Source organism: Octopus sinensis, linkage group LG12 (assembly GCF_006345805.1).
Source record: "Octopus sinensis linkage group LG12, ASM634580v1, whole genome shotgun sequence".
NCBI classification, from domain to species: Eukaryota; Metazoa; Mollusca; class Cephalopoda; order Octopoda; family Octopodidae; genus Octopus; species Octopus sinensis.
In genome coordinates, this window is record NC_043008.1 from 42,960,618 (window position 1) to 42,978,669 (window position 18,052).

Sequence of the window (18,052 nt, forward strand, 5' to 3'; positions counted from 1 at the left end):
CAAATTACAAGAATGTATATAACCAGAAGATACAAATATTACAGGCATCCCCCCACACACACACTAAATAAACATAGACGCACATAGAGATATAAGCATGCGCAAATGAAGACATACAATAGAAATACAAAATGGCTGACGGTTAGTAAGGAGAGACACAAGTAAGTGAGAAGAAAACAAAGGACCACTGATGCGGTCACAGGAGTGTGACGAAAGAACTTTGGCCGAAATAAGATTAAGATTAATGTAAAAAATAAATATCACTGAAGCAAAATAACACCAAATATATAGTGCGTGTGTTTTTATTGGCTAAACTGGCAATATGACCATTCCGAAATATAACAATATCTGTTTCAACACACGACTTCACATAAAAAATCTTGCACAACAAATATTTAAACGTATATTATATATATATATATATATACGAACATACACATACATACATGCATATGCATATATAAACACATACATATGTGGTGTGTATGTGTGTGCAGTGTGTGTATACGTTTATATGAACATACACTTATTAGGCAACGGGCATAAACAGGATACAGCACTGGAGAGACACGTTTTAACAAATGCATGAATTTAACGCTTAAGAAAAGAAGTGGAGGAGTTCCGACGTTTCAGACGCTAGTCTTTCGTCAGAAAAATAATAACAGAATAAGAAAAAGGTGATAGGGAAAATAAAAAGCGTGGGGAAAAGATGGTTGGAAAAATATAAAATTGTTAGGGACCAGGTGCGAATGCGGTTCTGTGAGGGGAAATTAGGAAGGAGGCAGAAAACCGGATGTTTTGTTGAGTGGGAGGGCGTCGGTGAATTGAGGTGGGTATAGCATGATGTATATATGCGTTAGGTTTCTTGGGTGGCATACTTCAATGTATTATATGTATTAATGTATATGTATGCATTTACATATATACGCGGACATGAATGCACACACGTATCTAAATATAAGCGAAACAAAATTGAGCTGAGAGAAATAACTCAGTGTGGCCAGTGGCATGTGTTTGAAGAACGAAGGTGAATAGATGCAGGCGCGGCTGTGCCGTACGGAATAAGCCCTGCTGTGTGCCACCTTGAGCAATGTCTTTTCTTATTGCGCCTCGGACTGACCAAAACCTTGTGAGTGGGTTTGTTAGACGGAAACGGAAAGAAGCCCGTCGTATATATATATATATATATATATATATATATATATATATATATATATATTTACATATCTATGAGTGTGTGTGTGCCTTTGTTTCTGTGATGTATCCCTCCCCCCGCTGCTTGACAAGCAGTGTTGCTGTCTTTACATCCCTGTAACTTAGCAGTTCTGCAAAAGGGACCCGGCTTGAAAAAATAAGTCATGGGGTCGATTTATTCAACTAAAAACTCTTCAAGACCGTGCTCCAGCATGGCTGGAACAAGTTTAAAATAAAAATATAAAAGATATATTGAATAACATACAACGCAATTTCTTGGTCTAATGAAATTATTTCTGTTTTTAAAGAAGGTAGACAAATCATTTAGTGGCAATTGGGAGGCGACTCTGAAAGGGCGGTGGAGACGACATAATTGGCAGAGCGTCAAGTAAAATAGCTTGTGGCAACTGCTTTAATGTTTTTACTTTACAGGGATCAATGAAATCAATGCTCATCACTATAGTGTTCGATATGATTGACTGCCGCGTCGTAGGTGATGCTCCAGTATGACCACAATCATCACTGAAACAAAGGTAAGTTAGGGAAATCAATTGGCGATTATTTCCCCCTCCTCCTCCTCCTCCTCAACCACTCCCCTCTCCCTTTTTCGTCTTCTTCCCCTTCGTCTACTTTCTCTTCCTACTCCACCTTCTCCTTCTTCTTCCCTCCCCTCTTGTCTTTCTCACCTTCTTCACTAATACCACCACCAATCCCAACACCTTCGTCATCATAACCGAAGAGGCAAGGGTTCGCATATCATATTCTGACTCAGACCATTTAACTATCGAGAGAGCTCTGAGTGTCTAACGAGTTTCCTTAACTTTCAAACTGGTGTTTGGCCATCATTGTGAATGTTAAGGACACACATTCAGGAGTTGTCACATCCCAGATTAACTTATCAAAATTACTTAATTAAGGGATAATCTGACACATTTACTTCCTCAAGTATTCCTTTCAACTATAGGCACAAGGCCTGAACCTTTTGGTGCAGGGGAATAGTCGAGCGCATCGTAAAGAGCCGAAAGAAATGCCGCTAAGCATTTTGTCCGACATGATGACGGTTCTGTTAGCTCGACGTCTTAATGAGCCTAAATATTTAGAAAATTAATTATCGTTGTTAATTTATTAACCCTGTTCCTGCTCCCTCGAATGAAATAAAAAATCAAGAGATCAAATACTAAGCAACAAAAGCGCCCCCATGTGGTCGCTACACCAAGAAGAGATAGCTGTTAAATACCTCACAATTTGACCACGTAGATATAGCTGCTGTGTTTAGAAATAACGATCGTATCTTTCCGAATTCACATTTTACGGTCGTAAAATAAATGAAATATAAAAAAATAAAATATGTATTTTCAGAGATAAAACCGGGACGCTTTTGTAAGAGATATGCTCTGTGAGGGATGGCCAGGGGTTAAACTACAACAACAGTAATAATAATAACAACAGCAACAACAAAAGGAGAGAAATGGATCAAACTTTAATAAATTTCAGGTGTAAATTAAATTTTTTTTTCAATTAGACTTGAAATGATGACATTGATGTTTATTATATAAAGTGGGGTAGTGGTGTTGGTGGTAGTGGTGATGGTAGTGGTGGTGTTGGTGTTAGTAGTGTTGGTGGTGGTGGTGATGGTAGTGGTGGTGTTGGTGTTAGTAGAGTTGGTGGTGGTGGTGATGGTAGTGGTGGTGTTGGTGGTGTTGGTTGTAGTGGTGGTGGAGAAAGTGTGAAGCGAGGCAAATATAAATTATAAAACTGTAAAAGCAAACGGGCGAAATAGCGTTTTTATTGCTAATGAAAATTAATGAAGTGATCCGTGATATTGTAATTAATTTAAAATTACAACCTTAATGAGGAGTAAAATAGTTTTCGTCGTGATTTGTTGTTGTCAAGATTAGTAGGGGGTGACCACCTGAGGACATAAAATGAAATGAATTAGAAATAGATTATAATGCAAAGTGAGCCCGTTCTGCGCTATCTCATAAGAGTAATAACTTTGGACATGTTTCGGTTTTATTACACCGCTTCAAGGAATTATAGTCTAATCGTCACTATCAAATCTTACATGACCAGAGATATTCTTTAGAATTTTAGTGAATAAACAGTAGGTTTTTGTTATGACTTAGAAGAGTAATTAGCGGAAAATAGAAAGGGACTAATTAACAAATTAAATAAAACGTCTTGGTTCTCAATATTATATAGGTTAGTACTTATTTTACTATTTGTTTAAGGAGCAGAAAGGATAGTTGGTCATTTTCCCTAATTTTCTTTTAAATTTTGTTGTACGCTTTTCTCTGCAGTGATCAGAAACGAAAAAAAATACTCCACATACCTAAACCACTACCAATGGTCTAATAAAGAATAGAAGATAATCTAAATCGTTGTATAATCTTTTGAATGTATAACTAAAGGTATTAACGATGTGTAATTGTTAATAGAGCACATTGCTGTCGAATCTACAGTATTTTCCAACTAAGTTTACTTGAAGAGTTTTTTTATGAAGGAAAAAAATGAGAAGATTTATTTTCCCAGTGCTGTCTCAAGTGACTGCTTTAAATGACATTTCCGATACAAAATGGAGACGGAAATTAACTTGGAACTGCTGTCGTCAAATGTAATGTTTCCTAGGCACTAAGTCGGAAAGAACGGATATATATATAGTAACAAGAATATATGTTTAGAATCACAAATATTCGTTTCTAATGTCTGAAATCAGCACACACATACACATACATGCATATAAACACATGCATAGATACATATATACACGCAAACACACGTGCATATTCCTGTAGCATTGGCAAAAAGTCATACATTTTAAAGGAGAGATATACTTGATTGTACAGACTCTAGTATTTATTGGTAACTTGTTTCACCGTAAAAGGATGAATGTTGCTTCTCGAGCTCTGCCAAACTCATAAGGACCGGTTTCCCGGTTTCAGTGGCGTAGAAATTCTCCACCTGGACGGGATGTCGGTCCGTCGCAGGATTACTAATTTTTGCTTGCTGAGTGGACTGGAGCAACGTGAAATGAAGTGTTTTGCTCAAGAACACAACGCATCGTTCGGTCTAGGAATCGAAACCACAACCTTACGATCATGAGTTCAACACCCTAACCACTTAGCCACGCGCCTCCACGTAAAAGGATGAAAGCCAAAGTTAATTTCAGCGTGGTTTGAACTCAGAATGTAAAGAAACCAACTAACACAACAAAACATTTTCTTCCACAGATTTATATCAAAATTCAAAATCATGTCGAAAAATCCTGCACTGGTCTCATGCATTCTTCTTTTATCCGAGCACAGTATCAGATTTCCATGCATTTCCCGACCGCGTTACGCAATCGATACAAATGTAACCGGATATTGAAAGCGAATGACGAAACCAACTCAGTGAGAGTTCATTGTTGCTGAATAGATGTGAATTGGAAAGTATTATAACACACACCCCTCCCAAACCACCCCTACTTCATTTGTGTCTTTCTCTAAGAAACGAAGAATGGCTACACAATTACTTCTGAATTCACTGGCATCATTTACTAAGATTTCACGAGCTTCGTTCAAGAGGGTCACTAGGTTATTTCGTAAATATCATAAACTATTCAGACACATTTTATGTTCTAGATAATTCTCAATGATGTTCAGTTAAATTATAATTATTGCTTTATAGAAATCTGTAATGGAATTCCTGTCATATATTTCAATAAAACGAACACATTATTTCATGACCGGTGATTAGCATAATATATTCATAAACCTTGAACAAGGAAATGTTCAACAAGATACCAGTTAATCGCTAATTTGTAACCCGGTCATCTAGATTTCATGCAACGGAGAGCGTTTCTTGTGTATCGTTCCTTTCAAGACATCACGTTTAGCTTTGAAAAATTCAACGAAAAAAAAAAACAAAAAAACAAAAACAAAAACAAAAAAAAAACAAACGTAAATGAAAAAGAAATGGAATCTGTGGAATTGTTATCGATGTTTCAGAATTTCGTTTGTGTTTCTTAATTAAAGAAAATTTAATTACCCAAGTGAATGTTTGAAGAACTTTGCTTGTTTTGCGTCGAAAATAATTGTCTGGCATTCGCTACTGTTTCGTCTTTTTATATAATCAAAGTGTGCCTAGAATATTAACGAACACATTATATATATACTTGATTAACCAGCACACTGCCACTTGCTTTGTGTGTGTGTGTGTGTGTGTGTGTGTACGTGCTCGCGCGTATATATATATATGTATATGTATGTATATATGTATGCATATATATAGTAAGTATATGTATATATACATATATTTACATATGTACACACGAAGACATGTGCGTGCGTGTGGATGTCTGTGTATAATTCCTCTAACAGCGATATATATAATATATATTATATATATATATAGCCGAGCACTTACATTTATATAATGATAATAATAATAATAATAATATAATAATAATAATAATAATATAATAATAATAATAATATAATAATAACAATAGGTTGATGAAAAAGGTGGTAGTAATACCAATAATTGTCGGAGCCCTGGGAACTGAGCAAAAATCTCGAGAAGTACGCGGAACAAATAGGGGCTGCAATAAGGGTGGAGCACTTGCAGAAAACAGCACTGCTTGGAACCGGTCGAATACTCTGGGAGGTGCTCGGAAAATAAGAGGTGTTACCTTAGTTCACTGGTTGTGAACAGCTGACACCGTAGTACATCTCCAGAGTTAGAAGCTGTGCAAAGGCAATGATAATAATAATAATAATAATAATAATAATAATAATAATAATAATAATAATAATAAATAATAATAATAATAATAATAATAATAATAATAATAATAATAATAATATAATAATACTTGTTGTTCTTATCATTATTCTTATCGGTCGTATTAGTATTAATATGCTGCATAGAGTTTTAATGGTTGTGTATACTCTTCATCCACTGTGGGGAGACAAACGCGATGTACTTGACGACAATCTTCCTCCCTTTGCGGCCTCAAACTGCTTTGATGCCGTAAATATATATTGACGTTGGTTTGGCCAACACGATTTTCCCGTTCTTGCACCTTGGTATCATCTGTGTAGTCTCCATTCCAAAACAAGAAGCCTTGCCTGTAAAGTGATGTCACGTACTTTTCAAAATTAAAACAGGCTTGTGTTTCATTTCCAGATTATTCCTAAAAACGCATATGTTTTGATTTATCAATACCGGACATCGACGACTGAAGTGATATGCAAATGAGCAATGTTACTCATTGGTTTTCAGCCAATGTCGACTACTCGCACTGTCTGTCGATACGATGAAGTAGACATTTCCGACGAGCTTGTAAAGGCAGGTAAAACTAAAGGAGTTGTTATTCTTATCGTTCGGTAATAAGACAATTCTGTGGCCGAATCACGGAGTTATTTAACAGAACAGGTATTTAGAAAGATTTGATGTATATTTATTAAACTAGACACGTAAAATTATTTACAGCTTATGAATATAAGGGGTATGTATGTCCATGTCTCTTTATGCATACGTGCATACACATACACACACTCACGCACAGACACACGTCATTTACGACCGTGAGTGCTTCATATGATTTGCTAAAATAGCTGTTTCTTTTAAGATTTCATCAGAAAAAGGTAATTAAAGTTCATTAAAATGACAGATCTGTCGGACTTTCAAAAAGGTCAAATTATTGGTGCTCATATTGCAGGCATTAGCATAACGAAAACAGCCGAAATTTTTGGTGTATCAAGAAGTACTATCTCGAAAGTAATGACAGCCTTTGAGAAAGAGGGTAGAACCTCCTCGCCGAAACAAAACTCCGGACTCTTTCGCGAATTGTTAGAAAGGATCACAAAAGTACAGCTCCCAAAATTACAGCAGAGCTTAATGACCACCTTAAGAACCTAGTTTCCACAAAAACTGTTCGCCGGGAGCTGCACAAAGTCGGATTTCACGGGAGGGCTGCAATCAGAAAACCACTACTTTCAAAAACAAATGTTGCAAAGCGTTTAGATTGGAGTAAACACCTACAGAATTTGTCCTTAGAGTAGCGGAAGAATGTTATTTTCTCGGACGAGTCATCTTTTACCTTATTTCCGACTACCGGCCGAGTATACGTGTGGAAACATCCAAAAGAAGCATTTGACTCAGACTACCTTCTTCCAACTGTTAAACATGGAAGAGGATCTTTGATGATCTGTGGGGGAGGAGGCTATATCTTGGAAATCCGCCGGCCCAATGGTTTCCCTTCATGGCAGAACTAATAGTCAAGACTAAGCATTTTATCTGAAGAATGGACAAAAGTTCATTTGGAAACAGTTCAAACTTTGTACGAGTCCGTACCTCATAGAATTCAAGCTGTAATTACTGCCAAAGGCGGTCCAATCTCATATTAAAATAAATTTGTTCGAAATTTAAAGGTGTTTCCATTATTTTGTCCAAACCCTGTATATATACATATGTATTCACACACACGCACACACACACACACACATACATACATACATACATACATACATACTACATACATACATACATACATATATATATATATATAATATATATATATATATATATATATATATATATATATATATATATATATGTATATATATGTGTTGTGTGTATGTATGTATATATGTGTACGCGCGCGTGTGTCGTAAGCTTAGACACCTATTTCTTATTTCTATTTTGCCTCGCAAGTTTTCAATCCTCAAGGCTCTTTCTTCCCACTCAAATATCACAAATAAATAAATCCTTATCCATTCTACATTCCTATATTCCTCTTTTCCTTATTCCTATATTCCTTTACTCTTCTGTTTCAATATTTCTATATCTCCTTATTCCATATTTTTTCCCACCGCTTCTATTCCTCTATTCTTCTATTCACCTGTTCCCTTTCCTCTCTTCATGTCTTTCTATATTTCCAGTTATTGCCCCAAACACATTTATTGCCTTTACCTAAATTAGATTCTTTTAATTCTGTCAGCAATTCCAAGAAGATTTGCCATGATTTGAGTTAGAGAAATCGGAGCCTCACCCCAGGGACCTTGCAGCATATTTATTTAACGAAATCATTTTTGGGGAACAATTGTTCCAATATCGCAATTACACATTACACGCAGGCACACATTCCACAAAATGACCCCCCTCTCACTTCCACTCTCTCTTTCACACACACACACACACGCGCACAACCAAACACACATACACCCACACACGTATTCTCATTGTTGTCCACGCTGTTCTTTTGTCATCGTTGCTGTTGTTGTTGTTGTTGTTATGACGTTGTTATTGTTGCTGTTGATGGTGTAAATTTCGTTATCACTGTTGTTGCTGTTACTGATATTATTATTATTATTATTATCATTATTATATTATTATTATTATTATTATTATTATTATTATTATTATTATTATTATTTATTATTATTATTATCATCATCATTATTATTATATATTATTATTATTATCATCATCATTATTATTATTATTATTATTATTATTATTATTATTATTATTATTATTATTATTAATTATTATTATTATATTATTATTATTATTATTATTATTATTATCATTATTATTATTATTATTTATTATTATTATTATCATTATTATTATTATTATTATTATATATTATTATTATTATGCTGTTGTTGTGAATTCAATCTTCTGGGTTTTACAAATAAAGGAGAAACTAAATATGGAATGTAGGAATGATTTAACGAGGACAGAATCTTGAAAAGAATTAAGGAAGAAGTACGGAGGCCGATTAACAAAATTCAATTGCTGTAATGCAGTTTATTCTCTAATTCTCTCTTTTATTCTCTCTCTCTCTCTCGCATTCTCTCACTCCTTCTCTCATTCTGTTTCTTTCATTCTGTCTCATTCTTTCTCCCCTTCTCTCTCATTCTCTCTCTCATTCTCTCTCGCCATCCCTCTCCCATTCTCTGCTGTTCATATATTTTCCTCAGCTCAGAATCGAAATTATTCCATCCGTGGCCATCCGGTCTTATACCTTCACAGAGTATCTAGAACATTATACAATGTGTCCTTCCATCTTATAAGATGATAGAATCTGGTTAATGAAATATTTGGCTGTTATATCTTGCAGGTAAGGAGAGCTACACAGTCTCCGTTGCTGGTTTGGCTCACAGGATGGGAATCTTTAAAACGTCGTAGTATCGACTCCAGCGCTTGATCACTAACAGACTGCTTCGCTTGTTGTTGGAGTATTTAGCTTCATGGTGTTTCTTAACATTTGTTTTATTGTTTGGCAAGTCCTGAATACAGCTTGCCGAATGTGGTTTCAGTTTTTCTTGAATCGGGCTCCTTGGTATCCCCATAGAATTTCACGGTCAATACTCCACGGATTCTTCTGTCCATGAATGAGAACAAGAGTTTATTTTATTGCAAGGATTCTTACGATTGGAAAATAAGATCTGAATTGTTATCTTCTTGCAAACATGATACTAAATATCTTCTGATCAGTTATGCTTTAATTGATCATATAATCAATTTTACTTTCACTGTACACTGGTAAAACAGGCAAGCACACACACAGATACACACACACCCATTCATAAACACACACACACGCACACAAACACACGTATACAAATGTCTACATATTTTCGTATAAGGTAATCTTTATTATATATATATATACACACACACGTATACATACTTACACACACACACACACACACACACATATATATATCTATATGTGTGTGTGTGTGTGTTTGTGTATGTATGTGTCTGTATGTAATTATCCCCTTAAAGGAGTTTATTAAGTAATGTTAATTGAATCGTATTTATATTTAATTTGGTATAATTAATCTGAAAAATTAAAAAATATGAAATTGAAAATGTGTATGTCTATTACGTACGTATGTATGAAATGTTCCAAAACATATATTTCTATGAATCTAACAGTATACATGCATACATATATATATATATACACACACGTATACATACTTACACACACACACACATATATATATATATATATATATATATATATATATATATATATATATATATATATACGTACAATCACACATTCATACATAAATATGATTACTACAACTAGCTTTAACATAATTGTCTAAACGCTGTTAAAGCCAGATAAATCAAATCAAATTAAGTCAGGGAAAATCTAACAAAAACGTCGCACATTAGAGATTCCAATTGTTAAAAATGGTCTCCCATATTAGTGAAAATATATCTGAAGGATTGTACTGTAAATATAGACATTTGTAATAACGTAATTGTAAAGTATAAAACTTTGTGTGATGTTAGTTGCCGTAGTATCGCATTATATTTTATATCAACAACTATTTCCAATTTCATTTTGGTGTCGGTGTATATAAATAAGTTACCAGGATGCTATAAAGAATAGCTGATTTATCTTTATTGATCTAGGTATAAACTTAATCATATTATCCAACATAAAATCTCAGACAAGCTGACCTTGTTTCTTGAATGAAATATCCCCTCTTTAATATAAGCAGATTAGTTGAGAGATGTGTTTGGAAACGAGGCTGTAATGATATCAAATGGTATCTAATTTATTATTAGTTCTGTATTGTATAAATGCCATCTGATAAAATAGACAGATAGATTGATCGATCGATGGATTGATAACTTGATAAATTGTGTAGGTTAGCGGTTGAGTGACTGTTGCCCTAATTCTAAGTAGAACCGCTGATTGTATCGAATGATTGTTGATAGGGATTGAGAAATGAGATTACGTGACGGTCATCCATTGTTGAAAAGACTTTAGAGGTGTGACTGGAGCGAAGAGATTTCAACGGAGAATTGAAACCATTTCCACAATATCATCGCAAAGACATCAGCATCAAATCTTACATTTCCGCTGCCATAAACAATCGGTAGTTTCTATTTAATTGAATGTAAATGCGGTGGCTTTGAGAGTCTCGTCAAAAGAAACCATTAGCTTTGTCTTCTGTCGTTTCTCTTCGCCACTGTTGTCGGTATCGTTGTTGTTATTGTTTTCCGAAAATACATTATGAAGATTACGAATAAGAAACGAAGACAAAAACTAGGGAAACGATACAAGAGACAAAGAATGCAAAGCCAGAAATAATGAACATGGCGAAGGAAAGAGAAATGGAATGAAGATAAATGCAATTAAATCCTCCTTTTAAGATGAAAGCCGGGAAATAATATCCTTTATGGTGAATAGTGACTTTTTACGGTCTTTGTTTACAGCCAAGGATTATGTGATTAAAACAAACGGTTACCAAGGTCACTCATACTAAATCCTCTGAGAGAAGAGAACAAAAAAAACAACAAAAAACTAAAAAAAAAAAATAATAATGCAAAAGCAAAAAAGAAAACAAAACAAAAGCAAAACAATCTAACATTAATTCCAAACCCTAACTCTTTCCTCTCCAAAACACAGTTTTATAGATAGTCACCATAGCAACTGTATAACTATGAGATTTTTAGTTCCAACGTTGTCTTAACCCTACAACATCTGAAAGCATCCAAAATGTTTCAATAATTATCGCTAGGTCTATTGTAGTAGTCAAAGGTGAGGCCGATCATATTGAATATCGATCCCTTATTTTGACACAAACACTACCAATATTTGAGAGAGATAGAGAGAGAGAGAGAGGAGCAATCTATAGAATCTTTAGACCAAAACCCAGCACACGGCATTAGTTGGTAGTTCATAAGATAACGGTGAGTTACAGTTCTGTAGGGTCTGATTTCAGGACCAAGTTGGACGCTAATAAAGAAGAAATAAAAGAGGAAAAATATCCTGCGGATGTCTGTAATCCATGCTTAATGCGAATATTAGAGGATGAAAATAAATAAATAAATAGATAAATATAAATAAAATATAAATATAAAAAAAAGAAAGTAAGTCAAAATATTCATTAATGGGCAGATATCTGTATTTCAGCTTCTGCTACTTGTAACTGAATGCAGCAGGTTTCATACACGAACATAATTGCATACATTTATACATACACACATACATAATAATACAAACATATATGCATACATACACACACACACACACACATATATATATATATGTATATATATGTATATATATATATATACGTGTTTATATATATATGTGTGTATATATGCTAAGATCTAACTATCTATCTATCTATCTATCTATCTATCTATCTATCTATCTGTCTGCCTGTCTGTATGTATGTATGTCTGTCTGTCTGTCTCTTTCTCTCTCTCTCTCTCTCTCTCTCTCTCTCTCTATCTATCTCAACTTTTAGATCCTTCAGTGTTGTCAGAGCAACGGACAACGCGCACACGTATACCTATACACACACAGACACAGACACAGACACAGACACACATATACACAGATACGAGCACACACAGACGCGCGCACGTACTCGCACACATGTATGAAGGATATACTAACAGCGTAAAACAAATCCATAGAAAGAGAAGCACACCTCCATATTAAAGAAGAATGAGATATTTTATAGAGTTGTAATAAAAATTATCCTTTAAGTTGAAACTTCATAAATTGTAACTCTGAGTTTCACCAAATCAATAAAACCAGTCAGTCGAATGATCTTATACTTAAACATAAAATATATAACATATAAAGCAATATGAAATAGTAGTGAAAGCATTCCGATTGGGAGCAGCGTGTTAGACTGTTAAAGGAGTCTCGCAGAAGACCGTGGCACACTCCGAGCGAATCGAAAAGTCTTTTTATGTTATTGCTAACGCGGTTCGTGTGTTTAAACCAATTGCATTTATTCCATCGATAAAGACAGAAATAATTCCATTGATTTCTTTTATTATCTGAAAATCGATAACCAGTAAAACTCAGAGTAGCAACATACGAAGATTTAGATTAAAATAAATCTTATTACCATCGTTACTTCACTGCAAAGGTAAAGTCTGCTCCGAAGTGCTTTATCTTAGTTTTCTGAAAATTAGCATCTGTTGTTTTTAGATTGTAGATTTGAACATTTCTAAAGGGAAATTTCGCTTACTAATTGCGGAGATAATTTCAGCTGATTGAAGTTTATCCTCTTACTATAATACATATGTTAGACTGCAATGTATATTATATATATCAGACAGAATGGTCCCCTAAGGTATTTCACCCTGTTTCTCTGTCAGAGACGAGTACCAACGTTCGCATGTGGTATACTTGAGAGTTGTAAAATGATCTCTCTTTACATGAAATCATTGATAGCCTTGTTAACAGACAAATAGATTATATATATGTATATATATATAAATATATATATATATATAAGGCGCAGGAGTGGCTGTGTGGTAAGTAGCTTGCTAACCAACACATGGTTCCGGGTTCAGTCCCACTGCGTGGCATCTTGGGCGAGTGTCTTCTGCTATAGCCCCGGGCCGACCAATGCCTTGTGAGTGGATTTGGTAGACGGAAACTGAAAGAAGCCTGTCGTATATATGTATATATATATATATGTGTGTGTGTCTGTGTGTCTGTGTTTGTCCCCCTAACATTGCTTGACAACCGATGCTGGTGTGTTTACGTCCCCGTTACTTAGCGGTTCGGCAAAAAAGAGACCGATAGAATAAGTACTGGGCTTACAAAGAATAAGTCCCGGGGTCGATTTGCTCGACTAAAGGCGGTGCTCCAGCATGGCCGCAGTCAAATGACTGAAACAAGTAAAAGAGTAAAAGAGTAAAAGAGAATATACGCGCACACACATCACACACGCGCACTTACAAATACACTGTCTCTAAAATTTCCTCTATACTGATTCCGTATAATTGAGGATAGGGGCGCGTTTTGCTTCCAAGAAGCAATAAGTTAATATCTACCTGAGCCATCTCGTTATTAAATATTAACAAGTCCAACTTAATGTGTTGAGTGCTTCTTTGTTCAGGCACTCTCATATATATATATATATATATATATATATATAATATATATATATATATATATATATATATATATATATATATATATACATATACATACATACACACAAACACACACATATATACATGTGTGCGTGTGCCCGCTTAGTGTTTGTGTATATGTGTATGGGTGTCTGTATTCAAAACGACTGCACTATTTCTAATATATGTTTTTTTTTCAGTAGAGTTCCTTATTATTGCAACTTTGATTGGAAAATATTGTTAATTTTCTTCTTGAACAGTTCCGAGTTATTTTATGATATTTTATGAGAAGACTTTCTGTTTTATTAGAAAATGTCTACTTTTATTGTATCTTGTAACTGGGTTCTTCTCTCTAAAGCAATTTTGGTTTTCTATCCTGACAAGCACTTTAAAGAATGGCGACATTGTAGTGTTTTAGACGTTCCTTCTTTGTAATTGGCCATTTCAGTGTCGAATGTGAGGCGTGTAAATTTTTAACTCCAGACAGTTCTCTTTTCTTTCCTTTCTTTTTATATATTACACACATTTGCTTTTTAATATATCCTGTTCACACTTAAGTGCAAATACATCGTGTGTTCGCTGTATCTAGTGCAATATGTATGTATATGTATATATATATATATATATATATATATGTGTGTGTGTGTGTGTGTGTGTGCATTGGTTCTAGGTGATACAAAACTCTGTAACTTTAGGTGAGTTTTTATGCTGGAAATGAGAAACCTGATATTTCAGAGAAAGGTTTTTTTCTTCTTCTGATGAAAGGTTTCCTCTCCGAAACGTGTCATGATACTCCTCTCTCTATGCATTAATTTCACTAAATATTATTTTGGGGAAGCAGACAGATTTTCAGCGAATTCTGCTGTTTTAATTGTTGCTGTTATTTTATAATTTTTCTACTTAGGCACTTTTTTGACGGCCCGATGTGTCTTACAATTACAACAGTTAACTCCCAGTAGACCAATCTACATGGTAGAATTTAGTAAAGACCACCTCGCTATTGTAAGCAGTACAAACACTGCAACATCGAAAGAGTAGTTTTGAGTGTAAATCTACAAAATAGCTATACAAGTGACAACATGTAACCTTCCATTGGATCTAAGTTGCATTCCTGACCAATATTCAAGTTTACGTAATCGAAAAATACATCGCATTCAACAAAATTAAGTAGCTCTCAGGAACTAAGATCTACTTAACCATTTAGTATTGGTGCTTCCCTAGCTTCTGTAAGTAAACGATTACAACTGAAAGGAAACGAGAATGAATCCTCTTGGTGCTACTTGCTCTTTGTGTGTGAATGAGACGATAAAATATAACAACTACAGCATGAACATAAGGGGCTGCAGCCATAAGATGGGATAATGTCACAGAAAACATGAAATTAAAAGGGTTTATAATATTTCCCAGGCGACCAACCAGCAGAATCATTAGCAGATCGGACAAAATACTGAGCGGCATTTCTTCCGGCGTATACGTTCTGAGTTCAAATCCCGCTGAGGTACACGTTGCTTGTCATTCCTTCGGGAGTCAATAAAGTAAGGTCCCAGCCAAATACTGTGGGGGGAATGTCGATGGAATAAACTTGGCCCCCTCACCTCAACATTACTGGTCTTGAGCACTGCAACAGACCGGTGTACCCTTCAGGGGGAATGTTGTAATCTCGGGTACTTAGACGCCAGGTAACCAGCCTTGTGAGTTCTAGGGATCAAGAAAGTGAAAGCTGTAATTTATTGAAGACGTGTGACTTAACTAAAGTTAAATGATCGCCAAGATGATTCGAAACCAAATTTATATTTCCCTCTCTTTGGAGATTATATTTTGTTTATATCAGAAATTGTACGAAAATGGAACCAAAATGGAATTCAGATGTAATGATAAAACAACGAAGTGTTAGATTTTAGAAGCGTTAGATAATATCAGCAGGAATCTTCTAAAGCTTGTTTATATATGAAAGTTGGCCCCTCAACCAAACAGAATCAATTAAAGGGGTGGTCTATCCGATAATAGTACAACCATATCTACAAGAATATTTCTAGAAGAACAAAAGACGTTTCGGTGTCACCTTTGCCCTCATGTTGTGTGTCGATGTTTGTTAAAATAGCAGGGTGTGGTGACGATTATACAGAAGTAGCTATTATACATATAATAAAGACTTTATTTTGTGAGATGAAAGACTGAAATGAAAGCGTACAGGATAAAAGCCAGAAGTGGTAAGAAGTAAGCATAAATTGCTGCTATGGAATTTTATTACCGTTGTCAAATACACTGCAACTAAAATTGATACGTTCCGGTGAACAAATTACAAGGAACTCAAAGTAATAGACTGCGTTGGAAAAGCAGCGCAAGTCGTCTTTTATAATTCTAATGTAGAATGAAATTCATAGAGGCAACCTTAGGTCTAGTTTCATATCGACTTCGCTGACAACAAATATCGTATTTCTAGAAACAGAATAAATCACGAAGAAAGAAAAACAAATTTGGCAACCAAGAAAGAAATAAAAACACAAAACAAAACAAAACTGAAGCAAGAAAATGTTGGAGATGCTGTGTAGTGCTACATAAGGATGTGTAATGGCGGAAAAGAGAGAGACCTATAATCGAATATTGAATACTAATGAGAGAGAAAGATAAAGAGAGAGAAAGCTGGAGAGAGAGAGAAAGAAAAGGAAAGAGAAAGGAGAAAGAGAGAAAGTCAAGAAGAGAAAAAGGGAGAGAGAGAGAGAGAGGAATCATTTGGATACAGTTTACTACACTTTCATCAGTGAATTCCTTGTAAAGGTATGAACCTCACAACATCTTATTCCCTTTTAAATAAACGAAATGTCTCCATTTCTACAGTCATAATTTAATAAAAACGGATCCCTTACCATGTTCTTCTGTAGCCTAAAGGCATTTCTGGCGTTTCTGGTGGGGAATCGAAACCGAAGAGCTTCAAACCGACCCTCGACCCATGATTTTAATAACTTTCTGTTTCTTTATTACCCACAAGGGGCTAAACACAGAGGGGACAAACAAGGATAGACAAACGGCTTAAGTCGATTACATCGACCCCAGTGCATAACTGGTACTTAATTTATCGACCCCGAAAGGATGAAAGGCAAAGTCGACCTCGGCGGAATTTGAACTCAGAACGTAACGGCAGACAAAATACCGCTAAGCATTTCGCCCGGCGTGCTAACGGTTCTGCCAGCTCGCCGCCTTTGATTTTAATAATTTTAATTGACTATACACAAAGGCAAGATTTTTATACGCAGGGTTTACAAGCTTTTTTTCATTAGTAATTTATTTTGTAAGATTCTCCTCCACTAGTGAAATTTATGTTGGTGATTGTGGGGCGTTCATGCCATGGGGCGTTCATGCCATTTCTCAATATGGTATGACATAAAAATGAACTGATCAATCGTCAATCAATTCCGGAGTGTCCTAATATTTTCTTAGTGACGGGTTTCACCGCTGGGTGACGGTGGATCTCGTGCTTAACAACAAAAACAAAAAGAATGACACAAACGAGTTCTTGAGAGTTAATAAAGATCTTTAAAAGCTGGGAGGACACGTCATCAGAGAAAACGATCGGTAATTAGTTAAATTAGTTAATTTTAATGAAGACAAACCTATCACTAGGATGTGTAACGAAAACAAATGCCTTCTCTAAAAGTAATTTATGCGACATTTTGGGTAGTCTGCGATGACAGCTTTACAAGCCATTATGAAGTATTTGGTTATTTTATGACATAAAGTGACAGAAAAAGAGAACTTAGTTAAAAGAACGACCTCTGGTGGATTTAAACTGTAAACTAATTATTAAACGTTTAGTGTTTTCTTGTTATTATATAACCACAGGACACTGGCGAACCGGTAGACCAATGATCAAAAATGTTTCTGTCGTTACGATCCAAATTCTTATTCTTCAAACATACTGCATGAAGGACTACTTTATTTAATATGT

General features: G+C 35.0%; 1 protein-coding gene across 4 annotated transcripts in view; it reads right to left on the reverse strand.

Moving 5' to 3' along the window:
* The window catches only part of LOC115217894 (dopamine receptor 1-like), a 258,651-nt gene that overhangs the window by 11,952 nt on the left and 228,647 nt on the right, over positions 1 to 18,052 (reverse strand). The window contains exons 1-2 of one of the 4 annotated variants that reach the window (XM_036507884.1): positions 14,494 to 14,505; positions 2,126 to 2,130 (exon numbers count right to left, since the gene is read on the reverse strand). The exons of the other annotated variants lie outside the window; for them this stretch is intronic. The gene's annotated coding sequence lies outside the window, so the exon portion shown is untranslated. Of the gene's footprint in view, positions 1 to 2,125; positions 2,131 to 14,493; positions 14,506 to 18,052 lie in introns of those variants that run through there. 4 annotated transcript variants of the gene reach the window in all.